This window comes from Anoplolepis gracilipes, chromosome 14 (assembly GCF_047496725.1).
Source record: "Anoplolepis gracilipes chromosome 14, ASM4749672v1, whole genome shotgun sequence".
In the NCBI taxonomy this organism is placed as follows: Eukaryota; Metazoa; Arthropoda; class Insecta; order Hymenoptera; family Formicidae; genus Anoplolepis; species Anoplolepis gracilipes.
Window position 1 is genome coordinate 9,633,826 of NC_132983.1, and position 16,053 is coordinate 9,649,878.

At 33.7% G+C, this 16,053-nt stretch overlaps 1 pseudogene; it reads right to left on the minus strand.

The window, feature by feature from the left end:
- Positions 1–435: 435 nt before the first annotated feature.
- On the minus strand, positions 436–14,066 carry LOC140672929 (ATP-dependent DNA helicase pif1-like; annotated as a pseudogene).
- Between the last annotated feature and the right edge of the window lie 1,987 nt (positions 14,067–16,053).

The window sequence follows — 16,053 nt, forward strand, 5'->3', positions numbered from 1 at the left end:
AGTAAATTTATTGGTGGCAAGCGCGTTCATTATGCCATGAAAGGTTCTTATCAGACACGCGTTAAAGCATCCGTAGTACAATTTAATACTTCGCGAGCCTTAACTTTTGTTTGTCATGCAATAGATAAAAAACCACCCACACAAACAGAAATAATTGAAAATATAAAAAAAATGCCAACCAACTTCAACGAACACGTGCGGCAAAAGAATTAGGTCTCTCTATTCGTACATCTAAATATTTTGCTAAAATAACAGCTGATAAAGATTATGGACCTAATGCAAAACGGCCAGATATCCAAAATAATATGTACGAACAGCTGAGATGTAATCATTTTGAAATGTTATTAGAGCAACAACATAATCGTGCTGTATTGGAATGTGCTACACGGGATCAGCATGCAAACCCGGAGTGGCACAACATACGGCGAAGTCTTCTCACTGCTTCAAACTTTGGAAAAGTTTGTAGCAGAAGAGAAACAACTTCGTTTCGGCATTTTCTATAATGCGTTTCGTAGCATTTTCTACTTTTTGTAATAATCCTACACGTTGTAATTGGAGCACAAGATTTTCTTCACCTTCTTTCTGTTGTCCAAAATCTTGTAAAAGCAATTCTTTATCCTCCTTGATTGACGACTGCGGCTGTTGAGTGGGGTAAAGAAAAAGAGATGATGGCACGAGAGCAATTGCAGATGGAATTAAGGATAGAAATTTATAGTTATGGTATATTTATAGATGAAACAATCCCATATCTTGCCTGACGGCATTGTCGGAGACGATACTATCGTTGAGATTAAATGTCCTTATGCGGCGCGGCATGTACATCCCATCGATGCAATGCTCAAAAAGATTTCAGATATTCATAGAATATTTGATAAAACCGATGACACTCGAATGAATCAGAAACACCCGTACTATTTCCAAGTACAGGGACAACTCCACATAACTCAAAGAAAATATTGCATTTTTACTGTGTGGACATCCCTTGGATTAAAGTACACGATTGTCGAGAGTGATGACAGATTTTGAGAAACAAAAATGTCACCACTGCTTAAACAATTCTACGAGGACTGTTTGGTTCCTGAAATAGTAGATAGTAGAGCAGCAAGAAATATGCCTATTCGGGAACCTCAGTATGTCATCGAAGCGCAAGAAGCGGCTAAAAAAATGACATAAAAGTGGAAAGTGTTATTGAAAGCACTACCACTGTTGTTATTTCAGAAATGGAGCAAGATGACGATTGCATTATAACTAATTATTTAAATGAAAAACGAGATCTAACTAAGGATGACATAAAAAGACAAAAAAAAATGTTAGATGATGTAATAACTTCTCTCGCATTAGTGAAGAATAATATTTTGTCTATAAATAGTAAATTAAATGATGAATCGTTAGATCTATTTTTACGCGATGTAAGAGAAACTTCTTGCTTTGAAACACAAAGTGTGTTATACTTACAATACCCGCACTTACTTGAAGCTAGTCGTAGCAATAAAAGCTTACAAATTATTGGCGGAACTTGCACAGATCATTGGCGATGTATTTATTTTGATGGCACCAAACTTCATGTGTACGACAGCCTATCTGGTACTACGTATGATAAATTGGCTGCTAAAGAGAAAGAATATATTCGTCTTCGTTATCCCAAGATAAACAAATATGATATAATTTGTGAAGAAGTACAAATAATACAACGGGATTCTATTTCTTGCGGAATTTATGCTGCCGTTTTCGCTACAACTGTAGCCTTGAAAGGAAATCCTTGTAATGCAAAATATTCTAGTGACGTAAAATGCATGAGACGTCATTTATTTAGAATTCTAGAAAGCAACAAATTATTGCCTTTCCCGAATTAATATTTTTCATTATTTAACACATCTTTGTAAGCTTTTATTGCTGCCATTATGCAAAAAAGAAACAATGATAAAATAAGATGATAGAAGTTATCTGCAATCGTTATTGTATAGAACATATATAGTAACATGAAAATGTCGGAGAGACGATAAAAGAATATTGGTTGCGTTCTCACGGGAATGGGCGTTGGAGGGGCCCATTCCATAATCTCAATATTTAATTTTTTTGGAAATAATATATATATTTGTTTATATTAAAATATTAATTATTAATTATAAATAATATTGTTATTTATTATTTTATTTATTATTATTGTTAATTTAATTTTATACATTATATTTTAGTTTTGAAAATAGTGCATTGCAAATTAGATCGCAATTTGAGCTGAGGTGATTGCGTCGCAAGGTGTTAAAATCAAATAGGTTTTGCTTTGCAATGTACTCTTTTCAAAATAAATATATAATGATAGATAAAAAGTAAATTATATTAATGAGCTTGCATGTAAAAGAACAAGAAATATTTTATAAAGTATACTTCCCATAATATGGTTGAGGTCACTTTGCGACGCGATCATAACTCAGTTTAAATTGCGATCCACTCGAATTATTCGTGTTGTTTATTACTAATTTATATTCTATTGTATTTTTTAATTTGTATTGTGTTGCTAAGGTAGCCACAAATTAAATATAAATATAATTTATTCCTCAATTTATTTTTTAAGTGTAATTTCTTTTTGTTGTAAGTAGTGTGTAATCATATGCGTCTGTTTACACATGTATATGTTGGGAATATAGAATCTGTACACGATGCTTGTGTATTTAGATTATCAACTGTGCAGGATTATATGACAGACCCAGACCAAGTTTCCCGATGATAGTCATTTGATAGGAGATGCTGCTTATCCTCTTTCGAAACACTTGATGGTACCATATACAGATAACGGTCATCTTATACAGCGTCAAAAGAATTATAATTTCTGTCTTTCTTCTTCTCGTATGGTTATCGAAAGAGCTATTGGTTTATTTAAAAGACGCTGGAGGAATCTTCTTCATTATTTGGCCATGGAAAGTATCGAGCGTATTCCTTATCATTTTTTAGCATGTTGTGTATTGCACAACATATGTTTAATGAAAAATGATGATATGGAGACAATGATTTTAGATAATGAAGTTATGTTTCCTGAACCGCAAGTACAAAATATGGAACAAAATAGAGATGAAGCAGAAGTTAAGAGAAACTTTATATGTGCGACACTTCGTATTAGATATGTATGAAGGATATTATTCTGTTTACTTTAGAATTGAGAATACATTTGATTATACAACTTTATGTTGCGTTAGAACAGATTATAGTAGATTAGAAAGCCAGTTCACACATTAATGTACTTACATATATTCAGGATGTAATATTCAGTGTATTGATTTACATAAATTAGAAACCAGAATGAATATGAATGTCTAAAAGTCGCAATGTCGCAGAAAAGGAAGTGATTATGAGAAAGAGAATCAATAGTTGCTTATCATTAATATTTATTAGATACACTTTGACATTGTGTAATCATACATAGCGTATAGTTTATCGGCCAATCTTATCGTTTACTGAGAAAACTGGATATAAACATAATCCATAAGACATAACGTAACATAAAATAACATGAAGATATGAAACATTAATAAAACTTATAAACTTATAAACAGTCTTTGGCTTTGAGAAGAAAGTATTACATATAAGAAATTGCATTGTACATTGTAGTATCACTTACATTTTGTTAGCTATGTTTTGTAAAATATTTAACAATCGCTCTTGTCTTTCTATTGTTTCTTTATATATGTTTTCTTTTTCTTCTTTATTTTCCTGTGCAATTACAACAAGTTCAATAAAGTTTCATTAACTTTCTGATAAACCTAAATCCGAGTAAGACAATGATAAATCTATTATAACGTAGAAAAAAATAATAAAATGCATTTACAAAACATTCTTCATGTAATAATTTTTACTTACGCTTTCTGAGTTTTTTATTGCTACAAGAAGCAAGTGAAGATGATGACTCTGGAGATAGAAATGTGGTGTCGCTGCTAACAAGACTACCAGAGGATGGTATATTCTTTGCAGAATCTAAAGTTATAATTGGATTCATCCATGGTTTATTCCCAAACATTTCGTCCAAAATCTACAAAATAAGATATACAATTGCATCCTATTCTTAGGGGCTTATTCTGTAATTTAATGATGTTATTTATCATTGTGTAGTTATTACATGATACAAAAAACCTGCACAGTGATGTATAACATCATTAAAAGTAACAGAATAGATCCCTAAATCTGATAGAAAATAAATAATAAAGATACATACCTCAAAGTAAGGCCAAGTGCGTCTGCTGTTGCCGCTTTTAGCACTGTGGTCTTTAATTTTTTTTATATGTTCTTTTAGACCATGAAATTAACTTTTACATTGTGGTCCTATAATGTTATAAGATTTTTCCTTTAATATTTCAGAAATTATTTCCCAAAATTTCTTCACAGACACTTTTCCTTTAATCAATAATTCTTCTTGTTCTGTGTATACTGTCAACAGCATTCTAATAGCTTGGTCTACCTATCTAAAACCATCTGAAAAATAATTTAACTGTTATACATACATGTACATGTATATTTTATGTTAAGAATTCATTTAAACTTTATTTGAGATAATAAATACGAAGACGTAACATATGTATATACCATTATAAGTTTCATTATCATTCACAGCTTCTTTCTTTGTTATATCATTGCTCTCTGTCAATTTTGCCTTCTCTAATAATTGGTTTGCGGTATGTTAAATCTGAGAAAATAGAAAAAAATGTTTCAAATCAATTATAAATTACAAAAGTTTTCTAACCTAATCTTCCTATATATATTCAAAAATGTACATAATGCTTATATACCTGTTGTAGCAGGAGCATATTCTTCTTCTGTCACATATAATGTAAATATCTCACCAGTTTTTTCATCAAGCAATTGTAATTCCATTTTAAATTTCTTAGTATTACAACTCTTCTCAATAATACGTACTACGGATGTCAGATTTCTCAACGCTACAGCTAACCCATCTCAAGAGGAGAGGCACTTGAAGCATCTTATTGTTAGTAGCGAATATGATGACGTATTTTATGACGTCATAAGGTTTGCTGTAACATTTTATAGCTCTAAGTGAACCAACCGTAGCGCTGCTACAAACGCTCCGCAATACTTGTAGTGTATACCGGACCGCACATTATATGAGGTCTTACATCTAAACTATATATGTTATAAAACTATTTACATACGTTGACATAACCGATAGGTCTGATCCAATGTTTTATGTGGTTCGATAATAAGATAGAATTATAAGGCTTATGGGTAATATTAAAGCCCGGAATGTCGCTTACCACATACCTATTTTTATTTAGGACCTTGGCTACTCTGTATAGACCTTTATATTTAGGTTTAAGTTTTTTTCTTCTCCTGGCTTGATAACATCCCTAATAAGTACAAAGTCTCCTTCTTTATATTGAGAAGGTTTTTTATGCCTTTCATCATAATATATTTTATTGTACTCTTTCAATGTTTTAGTCGATTCTAAAGCGATTTCTCTAATCTGGTTACGATTTTCTTTGATATCAAGGTCACTTTTAGCGATATCTCTGAGAAATTCTACCAATTTGGAATCCGTAAGATTAAATTGGTCACATCCAAATAATACCTTTGCCGGTGAGGCTTTTAGTGACGTATAAAACGTATTGTTTATAACGTACTGAATTGTAGGTACGTAAATATCCCAATTATTTTCTTAATGAAGACGAGACAAATCTATTAATTCTTTCCACAAGTCCGTTAGCCCACGGCGCTGCCATAGCCACCATATGATGTATGATTTTGTTTTCAATAACGAAGTTAGCAAACTCTTATGACGAAAAAACCGTGCCTCTATCTGATATCAAAGTTCGCGGTATGGCTACTTTTAAAAACAAACTAGATAAAGATTGAATAGTTTCTTTAGATGTAGTTGATTTCATCAGTAAAAGCAACGTAAAGCGAGAAAAAGCTTCAATAACCACTAGGATATATTTTTTTCCGGAAAGTGATTCTTTTAATGGACCACAGTGATCAACATGCATAATCTCGAATGGGCGAGACGGGGTATTCGTTATTTGCATTTCCCCTTCACGTATGTTTACCGCTGAATTTGACATTAAACATATAATACAGTTATTAATGTAGTCTTGAACTTTTTTTCTTAACGCGAAGAACCAATAATTACTTTTAATACCCTGGACTGTTTTCTCGATTCCACAATGGGACAATTCATCACGATAAACTCGGATAATACTATCATGGATTCCGGTACCATGAAACGGGGTTTGTCTGGGCTTAAAGACGAGACCCTCGATTAATTCAAATTTTTCGAGGTCCCTCGATTCAAGGCTTTTATCTATCGCTTTAATCCTGGCGTCTTGTAACTGTTTATAAATTAATTCTTTCTCTAACGAAAGAGCTTCTATATAACTGACTGTTCGATTTAGTGCATCTACGTGTGCTATTTTTTTCCTTCTCTGTGATTTTAAATTTATAATTCTGGAGTTTTAAGATATAGCGTGATATTTGTGGGTTAATGTTTGCTTTGTTAACCACAAATACGAGGGCATGGCAATTCGTTACTACAGATAAATTCAAACTATACAGGTAAATATGGAATCTTTCAATTGTCTTGACTATTGCTAACATCTCTAATTCAAAGCTATAGTATCGGCTTTCCGCATGATTGGTTGCCTGACTGTAATAGGCTACTGGTGACCAAAGGCCTGAGTTTTGCTTTTGGAGCTATAGCAATAGCGCTAGCGTCCGTATGAACTTCTGTCTCTAGTAACGAGTTATATCATATGGCGAGACTCTTATTAGAGGGTCTCTAAAACGGACGGAATTAAAATGCCATCTATATATATTATAATTTTATCGTTTCTAATAAGCGATTGTAAGATTTGGACCAGGCGTTTTTTAAATTCAGCTGGTAATTTACAAAAACTCAAAGGTAACCTTGTGTATTCAAACTAGCCATCTGGTGTCGCAAAAGCGAAATATTTTGTTACATCTGAGTGTAACTTAATATTGTGGAAACCGTCTTTTAGATCCAGAAGAGTGAATGCCGACTTATTGTTGAGACGAGACAAGCAATCTTCAATTAATGGGAAGGGGTATTTCTGTTTTACTACTCTACTATTTAATGGCCGGAAATCTACACACAATCTCATAGAACTGTTTTTTCCGCACAGGTACTACTCTTGCGCAATAAGACGATGAACTAAACCTAATTATTCTTCTATTTAACAGGTCATTCATTATCTCTCTTATTTTAATACACTCTGTCCACGCAAAACGTCTTGGTGCATAGGCATATATTAAATCATCTTTTAAAGTTATTTTTACCTGATAATTGTCTTGTGCTGTCTCTATTTTAGAGTTTTCTACTTCCAAGATTGTATTCACCAAGTCTTTCTTAACCGTTTGGTCAAAATCTATGTTCAAGTCTTCTAAGTAATTTTCAAGATTGTTATTCGAACAAATCTATGATCTTTGTTGACGCTATTTCTGAAAAAAGCTCGATTCTATTAATAGCTTCATTTTTATCATTTTTAATCGAAACAGAAATTTCATGCTCAGCCAGAAAATCATAATTCTGCCTATAGCACCGTCTCTCTCTATCACGTTGCGAACGTCTATCGCGCCGTCTCTTTCTATCCCTTTCCCTACTCGCGGACCCATCGGTTACGCCACGGATCTCTCTTCCCTCTCCGCAAACCCCTTGCCAACCGGCCGCGCCGCGGACCTCTCTCTCCTCTCCGCTGTTCCCTCGTCTACTGGCTGCGATAGGGGCCTCTTCCCCATTCTCCGCTGTCCCCTCGTCTACCGGCTGCGTCACGGACCTCTTCGCCCTTCTCCGCAAGCCCTTCGCCTACCAACCGCGCCGCGGACCTGCGGCTGTGTCGCGCACCTCTCCCTTTCTCCGCGTACCCCTCGCCTACCAATCGCGCCGCGAACCTGCGGCTGTGTCGCGGACCTCTCCCCCTCTCCGCGTACCCCTCGCCTACCAACCGCGCCGCGGACCTGTGTGACGTCATCCCCCCGCGCTCGCGGTTCCCCCTCTGCCCCCGCACCCCCCTCGAGCTCCTGGGTTAGAACTCTCCTTAACACACTACTTAAATATCTTGTTTGTTCATACAGGTGATTCAGGTTATCCTTTAAAACCGTTGTTGTTAACGCCTTTACCTCGAGAGCCGGAAGGAACGTTTCGTTTCGCATACAACGAAACGTTGTGTAAAGCAAGAACATGCGTCAAACGTCTCTTTGGTGTGTTGAAAGCTACTTGGAGATGCCTTCCCCGACACAGAGTTTTACAATATGATCCTGGTTTTGTGGAAAGAATTGTAAATGCTTGTGCAGTCTTGCATAATATGCGACAAGCTAACGAGATACTATATGCTGATGTGTTGGATGAGTTTCACAACGAAGTCCTATACGCAAATAATAACGATGCTGAAAATATTGAAGATTATAATGTTCGTGGGCCACTTGCTGGTGCACATTTTTCAGTCACATGTAGCTTTATTTGATAGTAATAGAGAAACATCTTTTAACGATGTTTCTTTTATCGCGACAACCCTCAACGGTTTTGATGAAGATGGCTTAAAAACAGAATGGTTTAAATTGTATTCAGATTTAACTGTTGAAGAAAAGCAAAGTCTTACAAATAACAATTTTGATAATATGTGACAAAACATTTTGAAACGTCAATCCAATAATGTAATGTAAAATTGCTAACAATTTTGTTTAATAATTGTTACAACATTTGCATGTTGTAACAAGCTTCCTTTACTAATTGAGAAAGATATTCTTCACAATCTGATCCCAAAATTATGCTATCGAGAGATTTATGATTGTCTTTTTCATTAAATGAAATATTTGTAAGAATATGTTTTAATAATTCTGGTTTCAAAAAGTTTTGAGATATTTGTATTATAAAGTTTACGGATTTAGAATGTAATAAATGTATTCTTGTTTCATGAGCTTAGAAGAAAGCATTGAAAGAGTTAAAGAAATTCAAAACATTTTAAAAATAAATAATATGCTTTTATATCTACATTTTCCATTACAGACAATAAATATTCCCCAGACTTTGATTTTTCGCTCATGACCATTTCGTTAAGAAAATGTTTTATTGAATCCCACGATTCCAGAAGTCTATCAATACACAAATAACGCGAAAGTCACCGAGTCTCGCATAACTTCAAAATTTTATGATTTGTAGCTTGGAAATATTCATAAAATTCATTAAAAATAGTTAAACGTTTTGGACTGCTGTTAATGTAACTTGAAACTTTTCTCAAAAATTCTTCGCAATCGGGCATTTTAGCGCATGCAGCATGCGCAGCCAACGCCGTGGAATTACAAAGACATGGAAATGTTAATAAATTTTTGATTTAAGTTTTGTTTTAAAAGATAAATGTTTTCCTGTCATGACAGACGCATTGTTTGTCGCATGACAGAGCAATATTGGAAAACAGAATCTGAAGTTTAAGCATTTCAGATTAAAATTCGTAAAATAACTTTTCTGCACTGCTATTTTTAGCGTCTATATCTATTAATTTTACTAATTGAGTTCAAATATCTAAAGTTTCGGGGTCAACATATCGAACGAGAAATGTCATCCATTTTTCATTTGTTACATCTAATGTTTCAGTAATAAAAAAGAAAATTATGTATTATAAATATTTTACATGTTAAGTTTTAATTGGGTATGAAATTATTTTGATTTCTGATACACATGCATTCACATGGATGCATGTATGCACGCGCGCACACACACATACAAAAGATAAAGAGGGTTTGGAGTTATTAAATCTCTAAAAAAATTACATTTTTAAAAAAAAGGTAAAAAAAGGTAAAAAAAGGTGCTAAGTTCCGTAAAAAACTATATATCAAAAAAATTATGCTAAGTGAAAATAAAAACTTCTTAAAATATTTTAACAAAAAAATGTTGTTTTACAAAATATTATGTAAAAATATACCAAGTAAATTAAAAATAAAAAATTATAATTAAAAATAAATAAAAATTATAATTATAAAAATTAATACAAATAAAAAAATATAATTAAAAAACTTAGCGCTGCTAATTTAATTAGCATATTGTTTAGCTTACACCAGCGCTAAGTTTTTTAATTATATTTTTTTATTTATATTAATTTTTAATTTTTATAATTATAATTTTTTATTTTGATATTGTTATTTTGTAAACTATAATGTAAGTAATTAAAACAACTATTTTGTAAAACAACTTTCTTTTGTTAAAATATTTTAAGAAGTTTTTATTTTCACTTAGCATAATTTTTCTGATATCATTAATTTTTGTAAGATATATTTTTACATAATTTTTGTAAAACATTTTTTTGTTAAAATATTTTAATAAGTTTTTATTTTCACTTAGTATAATTTTTCTTATATCATTAATTTTTGTAAGATATATTTTTATATAATTTTTTACGAGGTATATTTTTACATAATATTTTGTAAAACAACCTTTTTTTGTTAAAATATTTTAAGAAGTTTTTATTTTCACTTAGCATAATTTTTTTGATATACAGTTTTTTACACGAGACTTAGCACCTTTTTTTACCTTTTTTTTTAAAAAGGTAATTTTTCTAGAGATATCACTATTTTTTGTACTATATCTTAAATGAAAAATATATTATTTACTACATATTTTGTAAAAAAAGTAAATAAACATCTTTGGCACCTCTAGGCCATTGCTTTTTTTTAATTTAAGCATCATTAGCTTCGATCCAAATATTAGATGTTCCTTCTCTGCACATACTTATATAATGACCTTCATCGATATTTGAACCATGATAAAATATAGCATTCATCACTTTATACATTTGTCCATCTATTAACACTTTAGTTGTTGGAACAGCACTCAAATTAAAAGTCTGTGCTGCTTTCATTAATTTATTATCTTGTGATGAAAATAATATTAAACGAATAACAATTATCTCTTTTGTCAATATTATTTCATTTTTGAATATTATATCATTTCCAGTACAATAGTCACACGATTCACTATGCGACTGACACCAAAGTGAAAATGTAATATTTAATAAATCATTAAGATTATAACTTTTCTTTTTCAAATTATAAATAGGAATAAAAATAATAATATTATCATCAACAGTAGTTTTTGTATTATCACAAGTTTTACGTCTAATAGAAGTTATTTGATGCCTCACTAAACTTTTTATATATTCATATTTTTCACGAAGAGCTATAAAAAAATCAGATGCATTTCGTTTTATATGACTTGAAAAATATTCTCCTAAAAATTGTATTGCATATGTTGTGACAAAGTCACCAGGAGCCGAACTGCCGCCCCTGCCAAATAATCGGCGCCTTTCGGCGCCACCAGTCGATACAACGTTGGGACTCTCGGTCTTCCCACTCGACCACCTCCCTATTCTGACCAGAACCGAGAGTGGGAGGCCGGCCAGCGGGTATATAAGCCGGCTCAGCCAGAGAGCCGGCATCTAGTCCTGTCCTGATCCTTCCTCGAGAGAGTTCTCTCGAGGCTCCAGACACTAGCGACTATCCTACCACGATCCTCCGGACAACGAGCGTTCTCGTTGAACCGACCAGGCGTCCCCGGCCTCCGGCACCTATCCTCCGGACAACGAGCGTTCTCGTTGAACCAACCGGGCGTCCCCGGCCTCCGGCCCCGTGCACGAGATCGAAACCGTCCGTTTCCGGACGACAACACGCAAACTGCCCGTCTCCGGGCGAATAACGTTGACATCCGTCCCTTTCCGGACGACAACCACCGACCCGCCCGTCTCCGAGCGACCAGAGAGAGAGAGAGAGAGAGAGAGCAGGCCGTCCGCCGCCAGGACGCCACGAACCGAACCGTCAAGTCGTCCGCCACCAGGACGTCTCCGACCGAACCGCCAAGACGTCCTCCACCGGGACGCACGCCACCGGGACGCACGCCACCGACCGAATAACCAAGCCATCCGACTCCCGGACACCACGCACCGAACCGTCAAGTCGTCCGCCACTAGGATGCCTCCGACCGAACCGCCAAGACGTCCACCACCGGGACGCATTCCAACTACGTGTATATACCGCCCCGTGTACATATCTTCCTCCGCCATTGTAAATAGTTGTGAATACCGTTATCCACGAAACCATATACGAGCATAATAAACTCGATTAAGAGATACAAGAGAGAGGAGTCTATCACCAGCCGTGCCCGTCCTTCTCCCGAATCCTGGAACCGGCGAGCTTGTCCGAGACGTCGGGAAAGGCGGAACATTACAATGTATTTAAATTACATATTTCATTTTCATATCGATGCATTAATATACGTAAAACATCAGATTTATCAATTGCTGTCTAATGGCACTTAAATTCAATAAACATTGTAATACTGCATTTGCATAACATGAAACCTTTTCTGTATTTTGGAAACCATGCATGACCTAAGCAGTACTTTTCCGAACATTTTCATTTAAACTTGATTTTTGAATAGAAGTAACTACTTTTGGTAACACCCATGAGACATCTTTCACTTTATAATACTTTTCCTTTGACACAGCAATCATTTTTGCTTTTGGTTTATGTATTTGTTTTAGACAATTATATTAAATAATTGCGTCTTTACTAGCTATTACTGATGAAGGGTCGAAGTTAATTAAATGTAATCCTTCTAGAGATGTTAGTCGCGATAATGCAACATAAGTTTGGCCACAATTAAACACAGAATTATCAATGTCCATAATAGCACTTTGCAAACTCAATCCTTGACTTCTATGTATAGTGAATCAATGTCCATAATAGCACTTTGCAAACTCAATCCTTGACTTCTATGTATAGTGATGCCGTAACTCAAACATATTGGGAATTGTTTTCTGACAACGTATGCTCTATCTACCACCTCAAATTTAACACTTACTCTTTTAATTAAATATCCTAAACTTGATGGTAAAAGAAGTTTAATTTTTTCTACGTTATCTTTATCTTGTACAATTGCAATCACTTTAGCAATTGTACCATTTACAAGACCCAAACTAACAATATTACGCCGTATCATAACTTTTACTCCAATTTTAATAATGATTTTTTTCGAAAGCTCAGCTGTCCTAGAATTATCATCATCATTATTTGATAATACTTTTAATACTTTTTTTTTATATATGGAATACATTCAATTGTATCTTCAGCAATTAATATTATTTCTTTAGAAGCAATATGACTTAACATTGCATCATTGAGAACATCACACATATGACAAGTGGGGAGTAAACAAACGATGTCTAATGATAGATTGTTAATAAAGTTACATAACTCGTTTAGTTTAGATTCGAAGGAATCACTTTTAAAACAAACTTTTTTACTTTCGAGAATCTTACAATCAGATTTTGTTAATAAACCTAACCTAACCGATACGAATTCTCGACAATAAGTCACGATAAGTGTTATCTCCTTGCTGATATTTCTCCCTGCTGACGCATATTGATTGTTAATTCATTATAGTCAAATAAATTAACCGCATTTAAGGAACTAAGATATTTAGCAATTTTTTTATTTGATAAATGTTTAAAAACAGGATCATCGCGTAGTTGAAGTAAATCTCCAAATAAAAAAATGTACTTTCGACCAAACCAACCATCATCACAATCACTTGTGTCAAATATTTAAGATAATCGAAGATGTATATACATTAAAGTCAAATTAGATATCATTGATACTTCATCAATTACAAAAACAATAACATCATTAAGCTGTGTTCGTAAAACTTCCAATACGTGATCAGATAGTTACTTATACTTAGGAGTATGACCATGTTCAACGGATAATTGAAGTAATCTATGGACTGTCAAACCATCTATATTAAATGCTGCTATACCAGTAGGTGCTGCTACAGCAGTATTTTTGTTAAGATTTTGTTTTATCCAGCATGTAATAGTCTTGATCAAAAAGCTTTTTCCAGTACCACCTTCGCCGCTAACATATAATCGTAATATTGATTTATCTGACTCTACAGTATTGATAACTTTATCGAATACACGTTTCTGATCCTCATTTAATTTTGCTATCATTTCAGATATATCGATTTCTTGAACTGCTTTATCACCAAGATCTTTAAAATCTTGCATTGCTTCACCAGCTTCTATATCTTGACACATAATTATGTTAAAGTAAAAATCTGAATTTGCAACTAACAGTTACACATTTTTACTTTAACATAATTATGTGTTTTAATTATGCCAATTGATTTGTAAAAATCAAAAGTAAAAATTGAAAGTAAAAATCTGAATTTGCAACTAACAGTTACACATTTTTACTTTAACATAATTATGTGTTTTAATTATGCCAATTGATTTGTCTCGTTATTCTGTGCATAAAAGTATTAGAGTAAGATAATCAAAAAATGAATATTTTACGAGATATCTTGTATTTTATGTCAAAATACTGCAACTTTGAAGCCTTATAACTCAAAAAATACTTAATGAAAAATACTTTGTCATAAGTCTCAAGATGAGCTACAAGAATATGTAAAAATATATAGGGTGTTCCATTTAAAAAACTTGAAATGACCTTCACGTGACCTTCAAATGATTTTTCAAGGTCAAACCAATGGTATCATCTTATGGCCTCCTCGAAAACATACAACTTTTGTCTGAAACATTTTTCCGTATCTTCCATATTTTTCGAAATATTTGCCCGAGGAGATTAAAATGGGACACCCTGTATATACATATATATGTGGTGTCTCAAAATGACCGTATCACCTCTCGGGTGCAGGTAGAGCGGGTTAAATGGAATAGAAAAGTTCTGTGCCATTTTGCAATTTTTAGAATAATTATTGAAAAATTAATTTACAAAGATCGGCAAATCCGGCGCGAGTATCAGACCGCTGCAAAAAAGAAGACGAGAAAGACAGCCCTAAGGACGGTCGCTAAGCGCGCGCGGCGTAAATAGGCGCCATTGCCTCGCAGTTACCAAGAGCATAGACGAGAAGCGTTGATAAGAATAATAGATTAACGATTATTATTTAGCGACCGGCCTAGCGGTGGGTCGTCTTTCTCGCCATCTTTTTTGTGGTAGGCCGTCCTTTTCGCCATCTTTTTTGCAGCGGGCTGATACTCGCGCCGGATTTGCCGATCTTTGTAAATTAATTTCTCAATAATTATTCTGAAAATCGCAAAATGGCACAGGACTTTTCTATTCCATTTAACCCGCTCTACTTGCACCCGAGAGGTGATACGGTCATTTTGAGACACCCTGTAAATATATATATATATATATATATATATATATTAAAGCCTAGACAGAGATTGGACAGCAAATTGAATGTTTTTAATAATAATTTTTCTTCTTTTTATATATTTTAATGTATTTTGTAATAAATAAATTTTTTAATAAATGTTTTTTAATAAATATTTTTTAATAAATATTTTTCATATAATTTTTTACTATATACAGGGTGTCCCCGAATTGGCCTAGTATCAAGTAACAAGTAGGAGGCTTCTTCGCGCCGCGCGCTTATCCTGGCACGTATTGGCCAATGTTAATTAATTTATATCTCATTAATTATTGCGAATTTAGCAAAATGATATAAGATTTTTCTCTTCAGTTTAACACGCTCTATTTACCCACGAGAGTTGATCCGCCAATTCGGGGACACCCTGTATATATATAAATATAGTATAGTAATCAACAATATTATATATAAAAATAATCAATATATATAAAAGATAGAACAATACTGTTAGCGCTAATAGCATTCTCATCTCTTCAAATATTGCGCTCATGCTTAACGACGTCGCGGACGCCTATTGGCTGTCCTCCCGTGTTATGACTAGCGGCAGCCGGCAGCAGAGTAACAGCACGAGTAACAGTGACAGTGACTGTGGCAAGTGTGTTAATTATAAGAAGTTCTTGTTCTTTCTACATTCTCGTATGAAGAGGACTAATTTACAATTTCGGAGAAATTCACAGTGCGATACAGTGCGTAAGTATACATTATAATTTGCATTAAAAAATTGGCAACATTTCTCTCTTCATTACGACAGGTTTTTTGTGGCTGCTTGATAGAAAGTTATGTTTCAAAACATCTTCTGCGAGGAAAATTTTACTCGA